Source organism: Abramis brama (assembly GCF_963993115.1).
Source record: "Abramis brama genome assembly, chromosome: 1".
Lineage (NCBI taxonomy): Eukaryota > Metazoa > Chordata > Actinopteri > Cypriniformes > Leuciscidae > Abramis > Abramis brama.
Genome location: NC_139963.1, coordinates 60,143,329 through 60,164,055, shown reverse-complemented (window position 1 = coordinate 60,164,055; position 20,727 = coordinate 60,143,329). Strand labels below are relative to the sequence as shown.

Genomic DNA, 20,727 nt, shown 5'->3' with positions numbered 1-20,727 from the left:
GCTAGGCGGTTGCTAGGGTATTCTGGGTTGTTGCTAGGGCGTTGCTAGGCAGTTGCTAGGGTGTTCTGGGTGGTTGTTATGGTGTTGCTAGGCGGTTGCTAGGGTATTCTGGGTGGTTGCTATGGTGTTGCTAGGTGGTTGCTAGGGTATTCTGGGTGGTTGCTAGGCAGTTGCTAGGGTATTCTTGGTGGTTGCTATGCAGTTGCTAGGGTATTCTGGGTGGTTGCTATGGTGTTGCTAGGCAGTTGCTATGGTATTCTGGGTGGATGCTAGGGCGTTGCTAGGGTGTTCTGGGTGGTTGCTAGGCAGTTGCTAGGTGTTCTGGGTGGTTACTAGGCAGTTGCTAGGTGTTCTGGGTGGTTGCTAGGCAGTTGCTAGGATGTTCTGGGTGGTTGCTAGAGTTTTTTGGTGGTTACTAGAGCATTTCTAGACGTTGCTAGGGTGTTCAGGGTGGTTGCTAAGGTATTTTTGTTAGTTGCTATGGTGTTACTAGGTGGTTGGTAGTTGTCAAATATGGTTACTATGGAGTTTTTATAGAGTTGTTAAAATCTTGAATAACGAGTGCCTTCAGTACGGCACTCGGCCTGCGGCCTCGTGCCTATGGCCGAATAGGCACAAGCATGGAGCGATATCGCAAGGCCACGAGAGTAAAATTGCTTTAAAAAATAAAAAAAATGTAAAAAAATGTTTTTTTTTGGTTTAGGGTGGTTGCTAGGGAGCTCTTAGTGGTTGCTAGGGTGCTGAAACTGGTTGCTAGGGTGTGGCTATGAAGATTTTAGGCCATTACTTATTGTCTGCTTGATAATATAAATCCTCTGAGGGAGAGAGAGAGGGAGAGACGCAGGGCTGTCAGGCCCTTTGGAGTCTGTGTGTGTGAAAACGTCGGTTGGGATTCAAATATTTTTAGAACTCCCAATGTAAAGTCAATGGGACTTTTTTGGCCGCTTTTTCGTCCGCTGTGCGAACATCGTACACCCGATCGCTTAGAAAAGTCATAGCACACCTCTCCTCAATGAGCCGCTCGATTTGACGCCTCACTCAGGGGTCTGTGACAAACGGTGCGGGGCGAGTTTCGCGCCAAACTTTTGTCCAGAATAATAAAAAGAAGTAGAATAATAATAACTAGAATGTACATTTCCTGAAGAAAATGTGAGTGGTGCTTGCAGTGGCAAAACTCGCCACTCGGTTGCTAGGGTGTTATACATGATTGCATATGAGCCAACAACCATGTCTGTACGATGTTCTGGTGCTGAGATATGGCTTATTCATGTTGTTCAGGTGGTTGCTAGGGTGTTCTGTGTGGTTGCTAGGGCTTTGCTAGGTGGTTGCTAGGGTGTTCTGGGTGGTTGCTATGGTGTTCTGGGTGGTTGCTATGGTGTTGCTAGGCGGTTGCTACGGTATTCTGGTTGGTTGCTAGGCGGTTGCTAGGGTGTTATTGGTGGTTGCTAGGGCGTTGCTAGGCAGTTGCTAGAGTATTCTGGGTGGTTGCTATGGTGTTGCTAGGCGGTTGCTAGGGTATTCTGGGTGGTTGCTAGACAGTTGCTAGGGTGTTCTGGGTGGTTGCTATGAAGTTGCTAGGCGGTTGCTAGGGTATTCTGGGTGGTTGCTATGGTGTTGCTAGGCGGTTGCTAGGGTATTCTGGGTGGTTGCTAGGCGGTTGCTAGGGTATTATTGGTGGTTGCTAGGGCGTTGCTAGGCAGTTGCTAGGGTGTTCTGGGTGGTTGCTATGGTGTTGCTAGGCGGTTGCTAGGATATTCTGGGTGGTTGCTAGGGCGTTGCTAGGCAGTTGCTAGGGTATTCTGGGTGGTTGCTATGATGTTGCTAGGCGGTTGCTAGGGTATTCTGGATGGTTGCTAGGGCATTGCTAGGCAGTTGCTAGGGTGTTCTGGGTGGTTGCTATGGTGTTGCTAGGCGGTTGCTAGGGTATTCTGGGTGGTTGCTAGGGTGTTGCTAGGCAGTTGCTAGGGTATTCTGGGTGGTTGCTATGATGTTGCTAGGCGGTTGCTAGGGTATTCTGGATGGTTGCTAGGGCGTTGCTAGGGTGTTCTGGGTGGTTGTTATGGTGTTGCTAGGCGGTTGCTAGGGTATTCTGGGTGGTTGCTATGGTGTTGCTAGGCGGTTGCTAGGGTATTCTGGGTGGTTGCTAGGGTATTATTGGTGGTTGCTAGGGCGTTGCTAGGCAGTTGCTAGGGTGTTCTGGGTGGTTGCTAGGGCGTTGCTAGGCAGTTGCTAGGGTATTCTGGATGGTTGCTAGGGCGTTGCTAGGCGGTTACTAGGGTATTCTTGGTGGTTGCTAGGGCGTTGCTAGGTGGTTGCTAGGGTGTTCTGGGTGGTTGCTATGGTGTTGCTAGGCAGTTGCTATGGTATTCTGGGTGGATGCTAGGGCATTGCTAGGCAGTTGCTAGGGTGTTCTGGGTGGCTGCTAGGTGTTCTGGGTGGTTGCTAGGCAGTTGCTAGGTGTTCTAGGTGGTTGCTAGGCAGTTGCTAGGGTGTTCTGGGTGCTTGCTAGAGTTTTTTGTGGTTACTAGAGCATTTCTAGACGTTGCTAGGGTGTTCAGGGTGGTTGCTAAGGTGTTTTTGTTAGTTGCTATGGTGTTACTAGGTGGTTGGTAGTTGTCAAATATGGTTACTATGGAGTTTTTATAGAGTTCTTAAAATCTTTAATAACAAGTGCCTTCTGTACGGCACTCGGCCTGCGGCCTCGTGCCTATGGCCGAATAGGCACAAGCATGGAGCGATATCGCAAGGCCACGAGAGTAAAATTGCTTTAAAAAATATAAAAAAAATATAAAAATGTTTTTTTTTGGTTTAGGGTGGTTGCTAGGGAGCTCTTAGTGGTTGCTAGGGTGCTGAAACTGGTTGCTAGGGTGTGGCTATGAAGATTTTAGGCCATAACTTATTGGCTGCTTGATAATATAAATCCTCTGAGGGAGAGAGAGAGGGAGAGACGCAGGGGTGTCAGGCCCTTTGGAGTGGTGTGTGTGAAAACGTCGGTTTGGATTTGAATTTTTTTAGAATGCCCAATGTAAAGTCAATGGGGACTTTTTTGGCCGCTTTTTCGTCCGCTGTGCGAACATCGTACACCCGATCGCTTAGAAAAGTCATAGCACACCTCTCCTCAATGAGCCGGTCGATTTGACACTTCACTCAGGGGTCTGTGACAAACGGTGCGGGGCGAGTTTCGCGCCAAACTTTGTCCAGAATAATAATAATAATAAGAATAATAAGTATGAGCAATAACAATAGTGATGCTTTCAAAAAAGCACCACTAACTAGAATGTACATTTCCTGAAGAAAATGTGAAGTGGTGCTTGCAGTGGCAAAACTTGCCACTCGGTTGCTAGGGTGTTGTACATGATTGCATACGAGCCAACAACCATGTCTGTACGATGTTGTGGAGCTAAAATATGGCTTCTATATGTTGCAATAGGGTTGCTAGGTGAGTCTAAACGGTTGCTAGGGTGTGAATACACAGTTACCATGGTGATATTTACAGACTGTTTTCCAACCGAAACTAATGAGCCAACCCCCATCTCTATACAATATTCTGATGCAGAGATGTAGGTCTTGTAAAATGGTTGCTAGGGTACTCTATTTGGTTGCTATGGAGTTGCTAGGCAGCTGCCAATGATGAAACTCCAAAGGCTTCTTGTCAGTATGAATGATATAAACCAACTCCCATCTCTATACGATGTTCTGATGCAGAGATATAGTTCTTGCTAAACGGTTGCTAGGGTACTCTGTTTGGTTGCTAGGGAGTGGTTTGGCAGCTGCCAATGATGAAACTGCAAAGGCTTCTTGTCATTATAAATGATATAAACCAACTTCCATGCCTCTGTGACATTCAGAATGGAAGATATCCCTCTTTGTATTTTGGTTGCTAGGGTACTCTGTTTGGTTGCTAGGGAGTGGCTTGGCAGCTGCAAATCATGAAACTCCAAAGGCTGCTTGTCAGTATGAATGATATAAACCAACTCCCATCTCTATACGATGTTCTGATACAGAGATATTCGTTTTGCTAAACGGTTGCTAGGGTACTCTGTTTGGTTGCTAGGGAGTGGCTTGGCAGTTGCCAATGATAAAACTGCAAAGGCTTCTTGTCACTATGAATAATATAAACCAACTCCCATTTCTCTGTGACATTCAGAATGGCAGATATACCTCTTTGGATTTTGGTTGCTAGGGTACTCTGTTTGGTTGCTATGGAGTGGCTTGGCAGATGCCAATGATGAAACTGCAAAGGCTTCTTGTCACTATGAATGATATAAACCAACTCCCATGCCTCTGTGACATTCAGAATGGAAGATATCCCTCTTTGGATTTTGGTTGCTAAGGTGTTCGACAATGGTTGCTAGGGAGGGGCTAAGAAGTGTTGAGGTGATTCATGATTGGCTGTTTGCTGGCCCAAGTCAAATGAGATCACCCCCATGTTTCTATGACAATTCAGTCCGGAGATATCCCTTTGATATCTTTCAATGGAAGTCTATGGGACTTGTTGCTAAGGTGCTCTAAATGGTTGCTAGGGCGTGGCTTGATAGCTTTACAATGATCCTAAGAGACTGATTGGTCGCCTGAGTAAAATGAGCCCGCCCCCTTGTCTCTATGACACTGTGATGCAGAGCTATCTTCAATACAAAATCCCTATGCAATTTACCATAGTAGGAAAAGCATGTGTGTTTTCACGGGACGTTCCTTCCCCATAGTAAGTCAATGGGGCAACTTTGGGACGCTCCTGCCCCCCAGGGGTGCAACTTTTACCCCATTGTGAGGTATGTTCCTACAGAGCCTGTCAGCCTCTTCAAATGTGGCAAATTACATGTTTCTGCGAAATCCTCGCTCAGAGCTATGAGTGCTCAAAGTTCGTCGCAATGTTAAGTCTATGGGATTTTTCGGACGCTTTTTCGCCCCTGGGGCGAACACCGCACCCCCGATCGCTTATAAAAGTCATAGCACACCTCTCCTCAATGAGCCGGTCGATTTGACACCTCATTCATGGATCTGTGACAAACGGTGCGGGACGAGTTACGCGCCAAACTTTGTGTGGAATAATAATAAAAAGAAGAATAATAACTAGAATGTACATTTCCTGAAGAAAATGTGAAGTGGTGCTTGCAGTGGCAAAATTCGCCACTGGGCAGATGCTAACACAATTGACATGTTGTGATACCATGATATACCACATTTTAGCATTATTTACCACGATTTACCATGTTTCTAAGATGATTTATTACAATTTAACATATTCCAGCATTATTTACTATGATTAACATGTTGTTAGAATGATGTTAGCAGGATTAGCATGTTGTTAGCATGATTAGCATGTTGGTTGGATGATGCTAGCATGATTAGCATGTTGCTAGCATGATGCTAGCTTGATTAGCATGTTGCTAGCATGTTTTTAGCTAGATGCTAACATGATTAGCATGTTGCTAGCATGATTAGCTTGGTGCTAGCATTATGCTAGCTTGATTAGCATGTTGCTAGCATAATGTTAGCATTATTAGCATGTTGTTAGCATGATGCTAGCTTGATTAGCATTATGCTAGCTTGATTAGCATGTTGTTAGCGTGATGCTAGCTTTATTAGCATGTTGGTAGCCTAATGCTAGCATGATTAGCATGTTGCTAGCATGATGCTAGCTTGATTAGCATGATGCTAGCATTATGCTAGCTTGATTAGCATGTTGTTAGCATGATGCTAGCTTTATTAGCATGTTGGTAGCCTAATGCTAGCATGATTAGCATGCTGCTAGCATGATGCTAGCTTGATTAGCATGTTGCTAGCATGATTAGCATGTTGCTAGCATGATGCTAGCATGATGCTAGCTTGATTTAGCATGTTGCTAGCATAATGCTAGCATGATTAGCATGTTGCTAGCATTATGCTAGCTTGATTAGCATGATGCTACCATTATGTTAGCTTGATTAGCATGTTGTTAGCATGATGTTAGCTTTATTAGCATGTTGGTAGCATAATGCTAGCATGATTAACATGATGCTAACATGATGCTAGCTTTATTAGCATGTTGGTAGCATAATGCTAGCATGATTAGCATGATGCTAGCATGATGCTAGCTTGATTAGCATGTTGCTAGCATGATGCTAGCTTGATTAGCATGTTGCCAGCATGTTTTTAGCAAGATGCTGTTGCCAGGTGGTTGCTAGGGTGTTCTGAGTGGTTGCTATGGTGTTGCTAGGCAGTTGCTAAGGTGTTCTGGGTGGTTGCTAGGCAGTTGCTAGGGTATTCTTGGTGGTTGCTAGGCAGTTGCTAGGGTGTTCTGGGTGGTTGCTATGGTGTTGCTAGGCAGTTGCTATGGCATTTTGGGTGGATACTAGGGCAGTGCTAGGCAGTTGCTAGGGTGTTCTGGTTGGTTGCTAGGTGTTCTGGGTGGTTGCTAGGCAGTTGCTAGGTGTTCTAGGTGGTTGCTAGGCAGTTGCTAGGGTGTTCTGGGTGCTTGCTAGAGTTTTTTGTGGTTACTAGAGCATTTCTAGACGTTGCTAGGGTGTTCAGGGTGGTTGCTAAGGTGTTTTTGTTAGTTGCTATGGTGTTACTAGGTGGTTGGTAGTTGTCAAATATGGTTACTATGGAGTTTTTATAGAGTTCTTAAAATCTTTAATAACGAGTGCCTTTTGTACGGCACTCGGCCTGCGGCCTCGTGCCTATGGCCGAATAGGCACAAGCATGGAGCGATATCGCAAGGCCACGAGAGTAAAATTGCTTTAAAAAATATAAAAAAAATAAAAAAATGTTTTTTTTTGGTTTAGGGTGGTTGCTAGGGAGCTCTTAGTGGTTGCTAGGGTGCTGAAACTGGTTGCTAGGGTGTGGCTATGAAGATTTTGGGCCATAACTTATTGGCTGCTTGATAATATAAATCCTCTGAGGGAGAGAGAGAGGGAGAGACGCAGGGGTGTCAGGCCCTTTGGAGTGGTGTGTGTGTGAAAACGTCGGTTGGGATTCAAATATTTTTAGAACTCCCAATGTAAAGTCAATGGGACTTTTTTGGCCGCTTTTTCGTCCGCTGTGTGAACATCGTACACCCGATCGCTTAGAAAAGTCATAGCACACCTCTCCTCAATGAGCCGCTCGATTTGACACCTCACTCAGGGGTCTGAGACAAACGGTGCGGGGCGAGTTACGCGCCAAACTTTGTCCAGAATAAAAATAAGAATAATAATAATAAGTATGAGCAATAACAATAGTGATGCTTTTAAAAAAGCACCACTAATAAGTATGAGCAATAACAATAGTGATGCTTTTAAAAAAGCACCACTAATAATAAGTATGAGCAATAACAATAGTGATGCTTTTAAAAAAGCACCACTAATAAGTATGCAAGAGAACAATAGTGATGCCTTGCTTTCAGCAAGCACCACTAATAATAAGTATGAGCAATAACAATAGTGATGCTTTCAAAAAAGCACCACTAACTAGAATGTACATTTCCTGAAGAAAATGTGAAGTGGTGCTTGCAGTGGCAAAACTCGCCACTCGGTTGCTATGGTGTTGTACATGATTGCATACGAGCCAACAACCATGTCTGTACGATGTTGTGGAGCTGAAATATGGCTTCTATATGTTGCAATATGGTTGCTAGGTGGCTCTAAACGGTTGCTAGGGTGTGAATACACAGTTACCATGGTGATATTTACAGACTGTTTCCTAACCGAAACAAAAGAGCCAACCCCCATCTCTATACGATGTTCTGATGCGGAGACATGGGTCTTGATAAACGGTTGCTAGGGTACTCTGTTTGGTTGCTATAAAGTTGCTTGGCAGCTGTCAATGATGGAACTGCAAAGGCTTCTTGTCACTATGAATAATATAAACGAACCCCCATCTCTATATACTGTGTTCGTTACCACGACTACCGTGCTTCTTGTGTATCCAGCTCATAGCAAATTAAAAGAAATCATACAGCACAATCTAACTTAATACTGAGCAACAGTGCATCATTTGTATTGTTTTAAATGGCAGATTTGTTTGTGTGAAGGACCCAAGTAGAGGACGCATGTGCAGTTACTTTATAAAAGGCACTTAACTGACACCCCATCGATCATACTGCACATTTTCCTTTTTTTGTTTAAAATAATCATTCAAGTGTTAAATTATAATTCATTTTTATTGTTTTTTTTAAAATAATTGTTTAAAATTGTTTTTTGTTATGCAAAAATTTGTTGAATTAAAAAACAACTGTACTGTAGTTTAAAATTATAATATGACACCACACCTACTGTACCTATTTTGGTCATAACAGCAATCGCTGGAAGCCACTTCTGCTCATCAGATCGCATCGCATAGTTTATTGGAATATGAATAGAAATAATGATTTTGTCTAAATAAATGAAACAAACTTCTAAATGTATCAATATTCCTCCAATTATGCACACTTCTGGATTAAAATGCCATTTGGATGCTGTTCAGTGAAGCTGTGTGAAGACACATTAACAGGTGCGTCTGAATATGGATGCATGTTATTCTTTTCAAAGCACCAAACATTAATTGATCGTTGATATCCTGTACATGTAGTGGTCTTGATTTTATAAGTGTTGAGTAAATAAAGCTCATTTAAATGTAAGCTTTTAAATGACCCTCTTACCATCTTAAAGAACCATCTGTGAATATACCTGGATCTTCTCTGAAGTTCACAAGAAAATATTCATAATGTGACAATGAGTAACTTTCAATAACATTCAATAAAGACAAAAACACAGTATGTGCCAATTAACCAAATGTTTATTTAAAAGATTTTTTTAAACGCCTGTTGTGTCAAACGCCTGTTGTTTGCCACCCAGCAAATGGATTAGATCCTAGTGTTGTACTAGTTCTTACTTTGTATTAAAATTATCTTTACAGCATTACCCCTAAGATTATAAAAAGCATTTTTTTAAATTATGTACTAGTTTAGCCTAAATGTGAATGTTAGCTATACTGTTCCCATGTCTTAGTGCTTTAATAGGTTCTTTGCGTGTTAGGTCAAAAGTTTATTACCAGCTTGGTTCAGATTACACGATTTTAGCGCGATTTTGGCATGACTCGTTTGACATAGGTTGTCGTGGGGATTCGTAAATGACTATGGGCGTCGGGACGCAAGATTCATATAGCATATAGCGTGTCATAGTGGGCGACAACCTCTGCGATGCTTCAGGACATCACGACAGAAAGACTAGCATGTTTAATTTTTTAACGGCCCTCCACGACGGGTTGAGTATGTGAGCGAGAGTGAGAGTGCGAGCAACAGTAAGTGTGTGTGTGCGCCAGTGAGCGTGAGTGTGTGTGTGCGCGAGTGTGTGTGCATGCGAGTGTGTGTGTGTGTGTGAGAGAGTGAGTGAGTGAGCGCAAGTGAGTGAGTGAGGGGCAGTGGTGTGTGTGTGTGTGTGTGTGTGTGTGAGTGAGTGAATGTGTGCGTGTGACGGCATGCGATGACTGGTCGGAAAGCAACGTGTAGTCTGACATGTTTCTTGTCCATGACACGACAAGATTTTAGGAGTCAAAATCGTGTAATCTGACACCGTGACATCTTAACAGACACAAAAATCTTGTAATCTGAACCAGGCATTATTCATCGTGTCAGGCTGTCTGTTGCAATGTGTTCATTGCGCAAGTTCATATTATGATGACGATGAAAATTCGATGTATCGTTCAGCCCTAGTTGTGAATACATTTGTAAAAATGCTCTTTAGTTGAATGAGTGGGTAGCTCTGAAAAGAGCCGTTGTTGCCTTTAAAAGGACATTTGGCTTCAACTTTGGAGTTCCACCCGCAGACATTCTCTGATGTTGCTCAGGAGAAGCTGGTTTCCCTCTGTGCTCAGGTGAACTCCGTCTCTGCACAGATGGGAGAGGCCGATGTTTCTATGCTGAATGGCGCGCATTTGTCTCCCTGGATATCCTGAGGGCAGAGGAGGTAAAACATATATGATAATGTTAGTGAATTTATTTGAATTGTTCTGATTCTCCAAGACTTATTGAGCAGCATAGTTGATGGGTCAAATATAAGCCTGGCAAAATACCATTTTTGCTCTGTCACTTCTGAGAACCATCATGCACATTAAAATCAAAGCTTTTCACATCAAATCATACACCTTTGAACAAAACCCATGGTTTTTCCTGCATTTAACTTTTTTAGCATTTATTAATCTTTGTTAGTGATTTTTAACATTTACTAATACTGGTACATTGTTAAAATTAAAAGTTTTAAGTGCTAACATTAGTAAATACAGTTAACTAACATGAATAAACATTGAACAGCAGTTTTTAAAATAAATAACATTGTCAAAAATAAATAAATAAAATTAAGTTCATACTGGAGTGATTAAAATCATAAAGCGCAAAGCAAGTTGTTGTTAGCTACCTGTTAATTTTATTCAATTGTTAGCTATATGGTAGAAAATTAAGACTATTAGTTTAAATAAACCTTTTGATGCTACTTTTTTTAGTTTAACTTTTTAATATCAATATAACAAAATTATAATTTTATCTTACAAAACTATGAAATCCAGTGGTAAAATCTGCTCTTTTTTTAAATAAGAGGGCAAGATAGGACAGCAGTGTCTGTTGGCCACCAACGAAGACAATTTTTGACCCGGGAAAAACAATGAAACCATTGTATAATAAAATGCACTGAAACACTAGACCTTATCAGTAGTATTGACAAACTTTACCTCAGTCTGCTTCTTCCTCTGCTTCTTCATTCTTCAGCGTTGTCCTCAATGCCATAGATATTTGGACCTGTTCTCCGGGCATGAAACTAATAAATTAACAATGGGATCACTAATACACCCGGTACTAATAAACAAAAAAAAGAAAGAAACTCAGAAATAAAACTTACGGAAAGAAATTGGCACGTAATCTGGTATGCAGCTCGTCATCGTCATTGATGTAGCACACGTGACCTTCTCAGACAATCTGACTTCATTTGGCTGGTTCCTGAAAAACATAAAAATCAAAATTAGATTCAAATATAACATTTTGATTCAAATGCGGTTATGAAAAGCAGTAGTACTGAAGCTGAAGCAAAATCTTTTAACACTTAGCTTTAGAAGGTATATTGCACACTCGTATCCAGACAGGACTGCTATGGTCTCCCAATTCTTCCTGCAACTTTACAGAAGTGCACATATCAATCATAGAATAGCAGAGGACTGCATATCCCGCACAGATTGTCACAAATTGTGTAGATTGAAATCAATTCAAGTTAAAATGTATGTTATAAGGTCAAAATCAAACATTACAATGGTGTCTTGCTACTTCTCTCTTTCCCTTGTCTTTTATAACTTACTGCCACTGTTGCTCAATGACTCTCTGTGTCCTCCCTGGAGCTGTCACACTACTCCTCCGTACTTCCTGCTGCTGCTGTGGTTGCTCCTTCCTCGTAGCTCAGTGGCATAAACCCTAAACATGACCTAACCACAATCTCCTAACCACAATCTAACCGCAACACGACCATACGCGCCAACCCGTTTGATTAAGGCTGTCGAAGCCCCGCTGATGTCATGTATCCAGGTCCATTGGCAACGGTTCCGTATGGCCTACCTAACAACCCGACCATACGCGCCCAACCGTTCAACTAAGGCTGTCGAAGCCCCACTGTCTCATTTAAAGCAAGGTTCAGTGGCAAACGGTTCCGTATGGCATACTAACCTACCGCAACACACAACAATACCGGTCCATCACAAAAACTCATTTACGCAAAATACAGTACACGGGATTGTGATAACTATGATAACTATGCAAGACACCTGACTGAAGGCACAAATCCGGATGAGAGATGTAAATATGATCCAATAGAGTGTTCTTTTTGGTTGTTGCTGTGGTGATCAGTTGCGTGTATCCTTTAGACTGAAACAATTCCAGAACAGTTTTTTTCCCTGCGCAGAGATCCTCATTAAAATCTCCACAGATTATTACAGGATGTTCGTCCACGATGTCCAAATAATCCAGCAGACTCTTCAAGTTTTCCAGGAATCCTTCGAATCCGTAGTGTGGTGGCCTGTAGACAGCAGCGATTGTTGCTTTGATCGGGCTATCTACTTTGATGACGACATACTCCAGATCAGTCACATTTTGAATAAACTGCCTAGCCTGAGCTGATATATGCTCTTTGCAATAGATTGCGACTCCACCGCCAGCTTTCTGTGCAATTTCTTGGTGTGTCGAGTAGGAGACATGTCTGTTACGCAGAAACATGTTGTATCCATCCAATTGGACGTGAGGTGTAGTGAATGATCCGGTCAGGTGAGTTTCCGTCATGCAAAGAATATCCGATAGAAGCAGTTCATGATGGCATCTGATGTCTTCAATGTGGGATGACAGTCCTTCTGTGTTGTGATGGATGATTTTAAGCGTTTGATCCATGTTGGTTTCCCTCACCTGCTGCAAAAGTGGCATGATTCCTTTAAACGTCGCTCTTGTCATGTTTGCCAATGAGGCTGTGACAGTAGGATCTGCATATATCTTCTTTTCACTGAAGTCCATAATGTGCAGTCCACGAAGCGAGGTCGTTCTGCTGAGGGCAACGTAGGCCATTCCCGGCTCGAAAATCTTCTTCAGTGAGACAACGGCATTCTCCATCGTCATGCCTTGGACTTTGTGAGCTGTGCAGGCGTAGGCTAACTTGATGGGGAATTGTCGACGAACTGCCCCTTTCCTAAGAGTTTCTTCGGATCTCTCGATGTAAACCAAGTCATCTTCTTCACCTTGCACCCTTTTGCGGTGTTTCTTGCCTGCGTTTGGATTGTCAAGCTGAAGTCCTAACATTTGCACGGTGTTGATTCCATCTTTTGTCTTATTGACAATGTTTGCAATCTTTCCAAAACACCCATTGACAATTCCATCTTCAACATCCAGATTCCTAGTCACCATTATGCGTACTCCCAACGCAATTTGTATGGTGTCAGGCAAGTCATCCTTTTTTCCGGTGATGGGCTTCATTTGTCTCTTCATCCCTCCTGTTCTTGGGTCTTTCCTGTAGTCTTCGGCATCGATGGTAATGATGTCAGTGTGAAGAGCATGGATTGTTTTCGTATTGTGTTCGTGAACTTCCTTGTTTGTGGCAAATATGTGCAGTGCATCACACGGGCAGTCTTTGGGGTCCTTCACTGCCTGGAGTAGCAAAGCTCTATCTTCTTCGGCGAGATCGTCGGTCTTCTGCTTCACCCGTAGGCGGTTTAAAAGTTGTGCAAAAGCCAGGTCTTCTTTCTGACGCATGATCTCGGTGAGGGTAATCATTTGGAAATGGTCTTTCCAGAAGTCCAAAACATCCTCTTCGTACACGCAGAGTGGTTTGGCTTTACCCAGAGGTGGCAGTTGGTAAAAGTCGCCCACGGCGAGGACAGAGATTCCCCCGAAAGGTTTTTTGCTGCCTTTGATTTGCTGACATCTCCAGTTTATGTAGGCAAAAAGATCCTTCGAAATCATGGACACTTCATCGATGATAAGAATCTCCACGTCGCGTAGTCTTGCTCGTAGTTCATCTAGGGCATTTCCAAGTCCTTGATACGGTGGCTTCAGATTCCTTGGAAGTTTCAAGATGGAATGCAGAGTTTTACCGGATATGTTGAACGCTGCCGTTCCAGTAAACGCACTCAAGAGCACCGTAGGCACGGATAGATCTCCTTCCTCTCGTAGTCGAGGCAGTTGTCGCAGAATCTTGGTCGCTTCCGTGTATATGCACTTGATGACGTGTGATTTGCCACAACCAGCACCACCTGACACGAAGTAGAAAAACTGTTCCGGATTATGACCCCACACACGCTTCTGACACCACTGGCAGACCGTGTAGAATATGGCTGCCTGCGTCTCGTTTAGACTTCTAAACAACCTCCTGACAAATTCGATGCTCATCTGCGGTGCCTCTATTTGTGGCACGACTCCATCTCCATGTTCAAGAATCTGAAATTCTGGGACATCATCTTGTACATCCTCATCATCTGGATTGATGTCTTGTCGTTCTGCAACGCACTCTAAACGATCCACTTCAATCTCTGGTGCAAAGGCGGCCCATGCGTTCTCGGGTGGCCCTTGCTGTTGCAGCTGATCGAACGCCTTATCCACCTCGTCGCTGTGTTTTTCGAATTTTTCCTTGTGTGCTTGCACTATGGCGCAGACAGGGAAAAGCAAACCAGGGGTTGTCCAGGGTAGTTCCACCTTTGCACTCTTGTAAAATGTTTCATATGTCGGAAATCTAGGCGGTTTTAGCTGTTCGTTGCTTCGATGTGGCATATAAAGCTTAAGTAATCTACTGTAAAACTTTTCGGGTTGTTTTTCCTCCGAATAACGTGCATACCTAATAACTGCAGCCTTCCCAGTTCTTTTCTGAAAAAAGCCCATGCCGTAGAGCAGCTGGTGAACATTCTTGCCTTTTGTTTGTTGACCGTACACGATGCGGCACTCCGAAGCAAATTCTGCCAGACACATCTTCTCAAAGTCACGCGTTTGAGGCCTTGCTCTGTATTTATCTATCATCCCTGACATCCACACATCCTCCGAATCAGGATTTTTGTTTTGTAGGACGCTTAGGGGAAGACTCATCTTAAGCGCGTCATCGTCCGTCGGTAGAAACACAACACTTCGTGAACACTTCTTCAACGGTAAGCTGCATGTTCGTGCCACAGACTCCTGAGCGCTAACTTGCCTGTGTTTTGAGTAGGCTTGCATTATCTGCTTCATTTCATCTTCCTCGCTAACGTTCGTCTCACGCACACTCTTGATTACGTTCTTAAGTAAATCGCCCATTTCATGCTCCGGCTTGGAAATATACGAAAGCATATACATAACGCAGCTAAAAGCGTCAAGAACGAACTGAATGTCCATATTAGCGTTCCATGCCCTCAACAAATCGGGATTGTATCCATTCACCCAAGACTCCTTTGGATCACGCTTCAGCAGAATCACGTTGGCATTGGACAATGCTTCGACGTTCTCATTGTAGTCATCAATGGACAACTTACTCTTTGTCAGTAGGTCTGACAAGCTGTCAAAAGAGGCTTGGGGGTCATTCAACAGATCCCACACCGGCTTGAGTTTTGTCCTGGCTTCGCTCATTGCCTTTTGAGCAGCCTCCCGTCTCAACTTCCTTCTGTCTGCTTGCTTTTGCTCTTTCTCATGCTCTTCTTCAGGACGCTGTGGTTCTTTAGATGCAAACATGCAGCTTCCAGATGGAGAAGTGTCCGTGTCATCCTCTTCTTCAGGACGCTGTGGTCGCGGACGAGTGATAGTGGTGCTAGACACCGGCAGTTTGGGGAACCCAAATCGACACAATAGATTTCCCTTCTTACAGGACTTTGAGTGGTTCCTGCTGTGAAGCTGGACCTCTGTGACGATCTTGTGAAGCTCAGGATCAGCCAAGGGATCGGGCAACTGGCAGGTTATGTTGCGGTCAATAAAGTCACAAACATCCTTGTCAGAATCCTTCTCAAACTCGGGTGCGTCCTTTATCCAAACAAGAAGATGGATATGTGGGCTCCCTCTAGCTTGAAACTCCACTCGGTAAAAGTAGTCCTCAACTTTACCAATGGGTTGGGCAGGCGACAAAAGCAGATGAGTCATTAGCGCATCCACCCGCTTCTCAAACATACGCATGACAGTGACCGCATTGCTTCGGAGGATTTCACACTTTGTCGTCCAGTCAAGCTCGGAAAAGTCGACGTGTTCACCTTGCTGGGCCTTGATTGCTGTAATTACTTCAGGCCATCTCATTTCAGCTGCACTGAATGTGCAAAAAAACGTAGGGGTTCCTAACTGTCTTATCATAGCCTGTAGATCCCTCAAAGTTTTCTCCCAATACGCTGGAGAGCCTCTCAGTGGTTGCATGAACCGTGTGGCGTCTCTGTTGTGTACCAATCTTTCAATCTCCCGGTTGTCTTGAAGCAGCCTGTTAGAAATTCTTCGGCCGTCTCTTGTGAGAGGTTTGCCTTTTCGCAACTGAATAGACATGCTGTTTCTAGCCAGTTGCGTTTCCGTTACAAACTGCGCAAAGAAAAGATAACTCTGATCTTTTGCAAAACGCGTGTCCACGCTGAACAATCTCACGTTGAAATACATACTGGGAGATATTGAAATTTGTCTTTCCTCGTCAATGGAATTTTGTCCAGTGGGGAATTGAACAGGGAAAGCCATAGCTTCCAGCTTTGGGATTTTGAAAAATCCAACAGGCTTTTGTCCTTGTGCAGGTGCGATACTAAATATTCCCTCACCGTACGACAAGATCTCCTGTCCGATGTCGGGCGGCTGCATGCACGTGTCTAATGTGAGCCCGGGTCGAAGCTCATCCTTTTCCTCGACGCTAACGTGTTGCTCATCCTTTTCCTCGACGCTAACGTGTTGCTCATCCTGCTCAGCAACATCGACTTCTTGTTGCATCTCAGAGACTTCAGCTTCCTCGTCTAGGTGACTTTCAGAGACATCAGCTTCCTCATCTATGGGACTTTCGAATATAGCCGTTTCTCTTATGGAGATATTCCTGTATTCCGAATGCATTGCTTTCAGCTTCGATAAAGCTGCAAGTACGTTATGCATGTTCACCGTGTGGAACTGCTGGTATCCTTTGAACTTAACATGTCTCTTCAGCTTCACCTGCAGCAGCTGGGCCTCACTTCTTGGTCTTGGCAGAGAGTTGACAGTCTTCTCCATCTCGGAGGGCACACACACGACGGCACCACGTACTGCTCTCTGCTGTCCTTTGGGTAATGCAACTATTTTTGCAAATGGTAAAATTTTTGCAATGAGTTGACGTTCAAGGACATTTAATTCATCCAATTCCGCAGGGATTGGTGGCAACTCCAGTTTGTTGGCTGCTGCAATTGAAGACATCTGTCCTCTCTTGAGGTGGCTGTCACAAGTGTGGCAAATCCATTCCTGTCTTCTCTCTTCCGGAACTACGCAGGAACCTGAGCAGGCATTATCACAAGCGTGAACATACTTCCCAGTTAGGCAAGACATTGCAACATGAACGTTTTTGTAATAACTTGTTCTATTACAGACCTTGACTTGATTAGGAAACAGGGCTCTGTGACAGACTGTGCAGACATGTGTAGGGCCATGCTGAATCTTACACCGGAATGCATGTATGGCACTTTCCATCACTTTGTTAACACAAGGCTGGGGTGTTTCCTGGCTGGGACGGATGTATGGTTTATATTTATTTTTGATCCGCAGTGCGCATTGCAATCGATGAAGAACGTGATATGAAGCATCACCCGCACATTTCTGGGTCTTGCGCAGCGTACATCGCAGGATGTGATGTGCTCTGAACTCTGGGTCACCTGCATATCTCTTAACCATGTAGGCTTTCATTTTCCGCTGGAAGAGAGTATCTGTGCTGTACCTCTTCTTAATGTACTCTTTTTTCTTCTTTTGGAAGAGAACATCTGTGCTGTACCTCTTCTTACTGTATTCTTTCATCTTCTTCTGGAAGAGAGCATCTGTGCTGTACCTCTTCGTCATGTTTTCTTTCATCTTCTTCTGGAAGAGAGCATCTGTGCTGTACCTCTTCGTCATGTTTTCTTTCATCTTCTTCTGGAAGAGAGCATCTGTGCTGTACCTCTTCGTCATGTTTTCTTTCATTTTCTTCTGGAAGAGAGCATCTGTGCTGTACCTCTTCGTCATGTTTTCTTTCATCTTCTTCTGGAAGAGAGCATCTGTGCTGTACCTCTTCGTCATGTTTTCTTTCATCTTCTTCTGGAAGAGAGCATCTGTGCTGTACCTCTTCTTCATGTTTTCTTTCATCTTCTTCTGGAAGAGAGCATCTGTGCTGTACCTCTTCTTCATGTTTTCTTTCATCTTCTTCTGGAAAAGAGCATCTGTGCTATACCTCTTCTTCATGTTTTCTTTCATCTTCTTCCGGAAGAGAGCATCTGTGCTGTATTTTCTCACTATAGACCATTTCATTTGGTTTCGGAAGAGAACATCTTGATTATACTTTACCTTATTTGCTTCTTTTTTCTTTGATTGGTATTGCAAAGAAGTGGCATACCTCCGTCTCTCACAATCCCTTTTTTTATGTTTCCTGGTGGCATAAGGTGCAGCCGGGTTCTTAGGTTCACTGCCTTGTTTTGACATTTTAAATGTTTTACGCAATTCTTTTCTTCTTCTGTGCTTATTTGTTTTATCTGCCACATCTCGGTTTTCAGCTCCTGAGCCAACAAAATTTACTTTGGCTCCAACATTTGTTGCTGGTTCTGGTAGAGCTGAAATCACTTGTGATACCGGTTCACAAACAGATGAAGGCAGTTGGACAGACTGTTGCTCTGCTTCAAAAGACACAGGCATAAATTCATAGCTGGTCTCATCACCACGATCCCGGAAGATCTTGAGAACTCTGTCTGCCATGTCACTCAAGTGGGTGAAAGTCAACATGACAGCAGTTCCATGGCCAGTTGGATGGGGCAAGCCTGCAGCAGTCCTCGAGTGAGAATCAAAGTATCCGTACCTTCCAGATCTGTCTCTGAACACAGCAATACACTCTGGAGCAACAAGGAGCAGAGCATGCCTGACATTTGTTGAGAGACACTGCAGTCTTTCAGTGAGAGGAAGCCACCACTCTTCAGTGCCAGGGGTCCCTGTGGCTCTGAGGTATCCAAACATCACTCCTGACTTCAGCACATTATGTGTCCGGTGAAATGATGCCACGCTCAACGGTACTTCCTCCATTGTCAGATGGTTGCGATTAAACCTCCCTTCAGCAATAAGCTGCATTTTAATATAGACATAACACGCATCTCCCTCCTCTAAAACTCTATCAAGGTCAGGCATCTTGAACGTAATCCCTTCACTCTGATTAGCTAAAAATGTCAACGCTACACACGTGCACTGATGATTTCTAGAGAAACTCTCATACCTATCATCACCTTGACAATGAGATGCCTGCACAGACAAAACCCTGGGTGCAATATCACCACCTTCTGCATACGTTCTACCCGAAAACTGAGCTACAGCTGCACTGGTGCTTGCCTGTTCAACCTGTAAATAATCATTCATGGAATTAGGCTGTAGGTAAAAATTAGTGTTATAGAATCTCTGTTAAATTTTAAATTGCACTTCATAGTGTTTGGGACAAAGACATTTTTGTTAAACATTATTAAAGATAAACTAAAAAACTAAAGAAAAGGCATTTAAAATTAAAGATTAATTAATTTATTTTAACAATTTACATTATAATAAATGTGCTATACGGATTTGCATGTGTGTGAGACAGAACCGCTTGTATGGAAGTAAAATAATGACAAATGTTTTTAAAAAAAAAATCTTGTTGAATTGCACTACTTGAAAAAAATTACATAACATTATAATCTTGTTCATGGTAGAGAAAGCTGCTTACATGTACAAAACTAACTGTGAAGACTTAAATGTAAACACGGCTTATGTGTCTTTTACAAACTTTTACAAACTTTCCACTGACGTCTGTGGAAAAGGGATGCGCTCGACCAGCTCGCACTGCTCTCAATCCACTGCATGTTTTTCTCTGATCAGCTCGCGTACCACAGCTATGTGTTATTATATTTTGTTTAATATTCCACTAATAAGATACATTTACTTCATAAACAGCCTTCTTTTTTATCCCCTCTGTTGTCAGTGTTTCTTTGTCTGGACACAAACACTGTACTGTAGCCTACACACGCTGCCTGGTATTGGTTATTGGTTTCATGGCATTTTTACGAGTATGAGTACATGAGCTCAGTATCGGGCCCGATACTGTTACTGGTATCGGTGCATCCCTAATGGAGATTATCAATTGGCAATCTACTGATATTCATATACTTATAGCAAGTGAGCATTGTTGTTTTTTTTGTTTATATCTAGAGCTGCACGATTAACAGAAATTAAATCGAAATCACAATTTGGCTTAGTGTGATTATTTAAAAAATTGCAATATTTTAATTAAATAAGTATATGCGCAGCACTGAGATCAAAGCGGATCGACACCGGTTCACAGTAAATGCAACTCCATCTCTGCAAGCACTGTAAATTTGAGTCACTTATAAAAGGTGTATTTGAAAATCATAGAATAAGGCAGAAATTATATTATTTAAAAGTGTTGTATAGAGTGATAAAGTCATTATGATTAGCATTGCAGGGTCCAGGCTGCGACCAAAAAAGTCGTCATATACGACCATTTTTGGAGAATTTGCAAGTTAAAATTGGATGTGGTCGCATTTGTGAAATCGTGACAGCCCTAGTCCCAAACATTAAGGTGCCCTGAAATGTGCATGTTGCAAGACACAGATATCAATAGTACCTGGTTAATCCTGGAGGGTCTGGTCTGGTCATCCTCCAGGTCCAACTTTCTCCAACGAATTTTTTGAGCCTGAGATCTCTTTCCTTTCCGTGGCATCCTTTAAAATATGAAGAGATAAAAAGAAATGACAAAAAATGATTCTTGACAAATTTATCTGTTTAACTTCTAAAAGTAGAGATTTTACTTTCAAGTCTCAAATCATAAAAAGTAGCCATGGATTTCTTTTTTAATTCTCAAAAGTAATACATATTTAAATGCACTTATTTGTTAAGTCAAATTCATTTTAATTGGACATTCTCACTTAGGTAGGCACATACTTTGAACGTTCTCCAGATGTAACAGCTGTTGAGCCTAAAAAGATAAAACCTGTAGTACTCTCAGGAAGAAAACAAACAGTTAAACAAGAACAAAGAAAGAGACACTGTGTAAACTTGTAAATTGCAATAAAGTTTTTTTTTTTTTTTTTTTTTTTGGGGGGGGGGGGGGGGGGTAGGTG

General features: G+C 42.9%; 2 long non-coding RNA genes across 3 annotated transcripts; both read right to left on the bottom strand.

Moving 5' to 3' along the window:
• Positions 1 to 9,392: 9,392 nt before the first annotated feature.
• On the bottom strand, positions 9,393 to 10,957 carry LOC311096142. Of its 2 annotated transcripts, none has more exons than XR_014608965.1 (3): positions 10,827 to 10,957; positions 10,660 to 10,745; positions 9,393 to 9,887 (listed from the first exon to the last, which is right to left on the bottom strand). It is a non-coding gene; the product is annotated as an uncharacterized lncRNA (long non-coding RNA). The 2 variants fall into 2 exon arrangements; XR_014608966.1 differs by having other exon boundaries at positions 10,660 to 10,726; positions 10,827 to 10,927.
• A 73-nt stretch (positions 10,958 to 11,030) lies between these two features.
• On the bottom strand, positions 11,031 to 20,712 carry LOC311066755. Its single transcript, XR_014603135.1, has 3 exons — positions 20,549 to 20,712; positions 20,232 to 20,328; positions 11,031 to 11,098 (listed from the first exon to the last, which is right to left on the bottom strand). It is a non-coding gene; the product is annotated as an uncharacterized lncRNA (long non-coding RNA).
• Between the last annotated feature and the right edge of the window lie 15 nt (positions 20,713 to 20,727).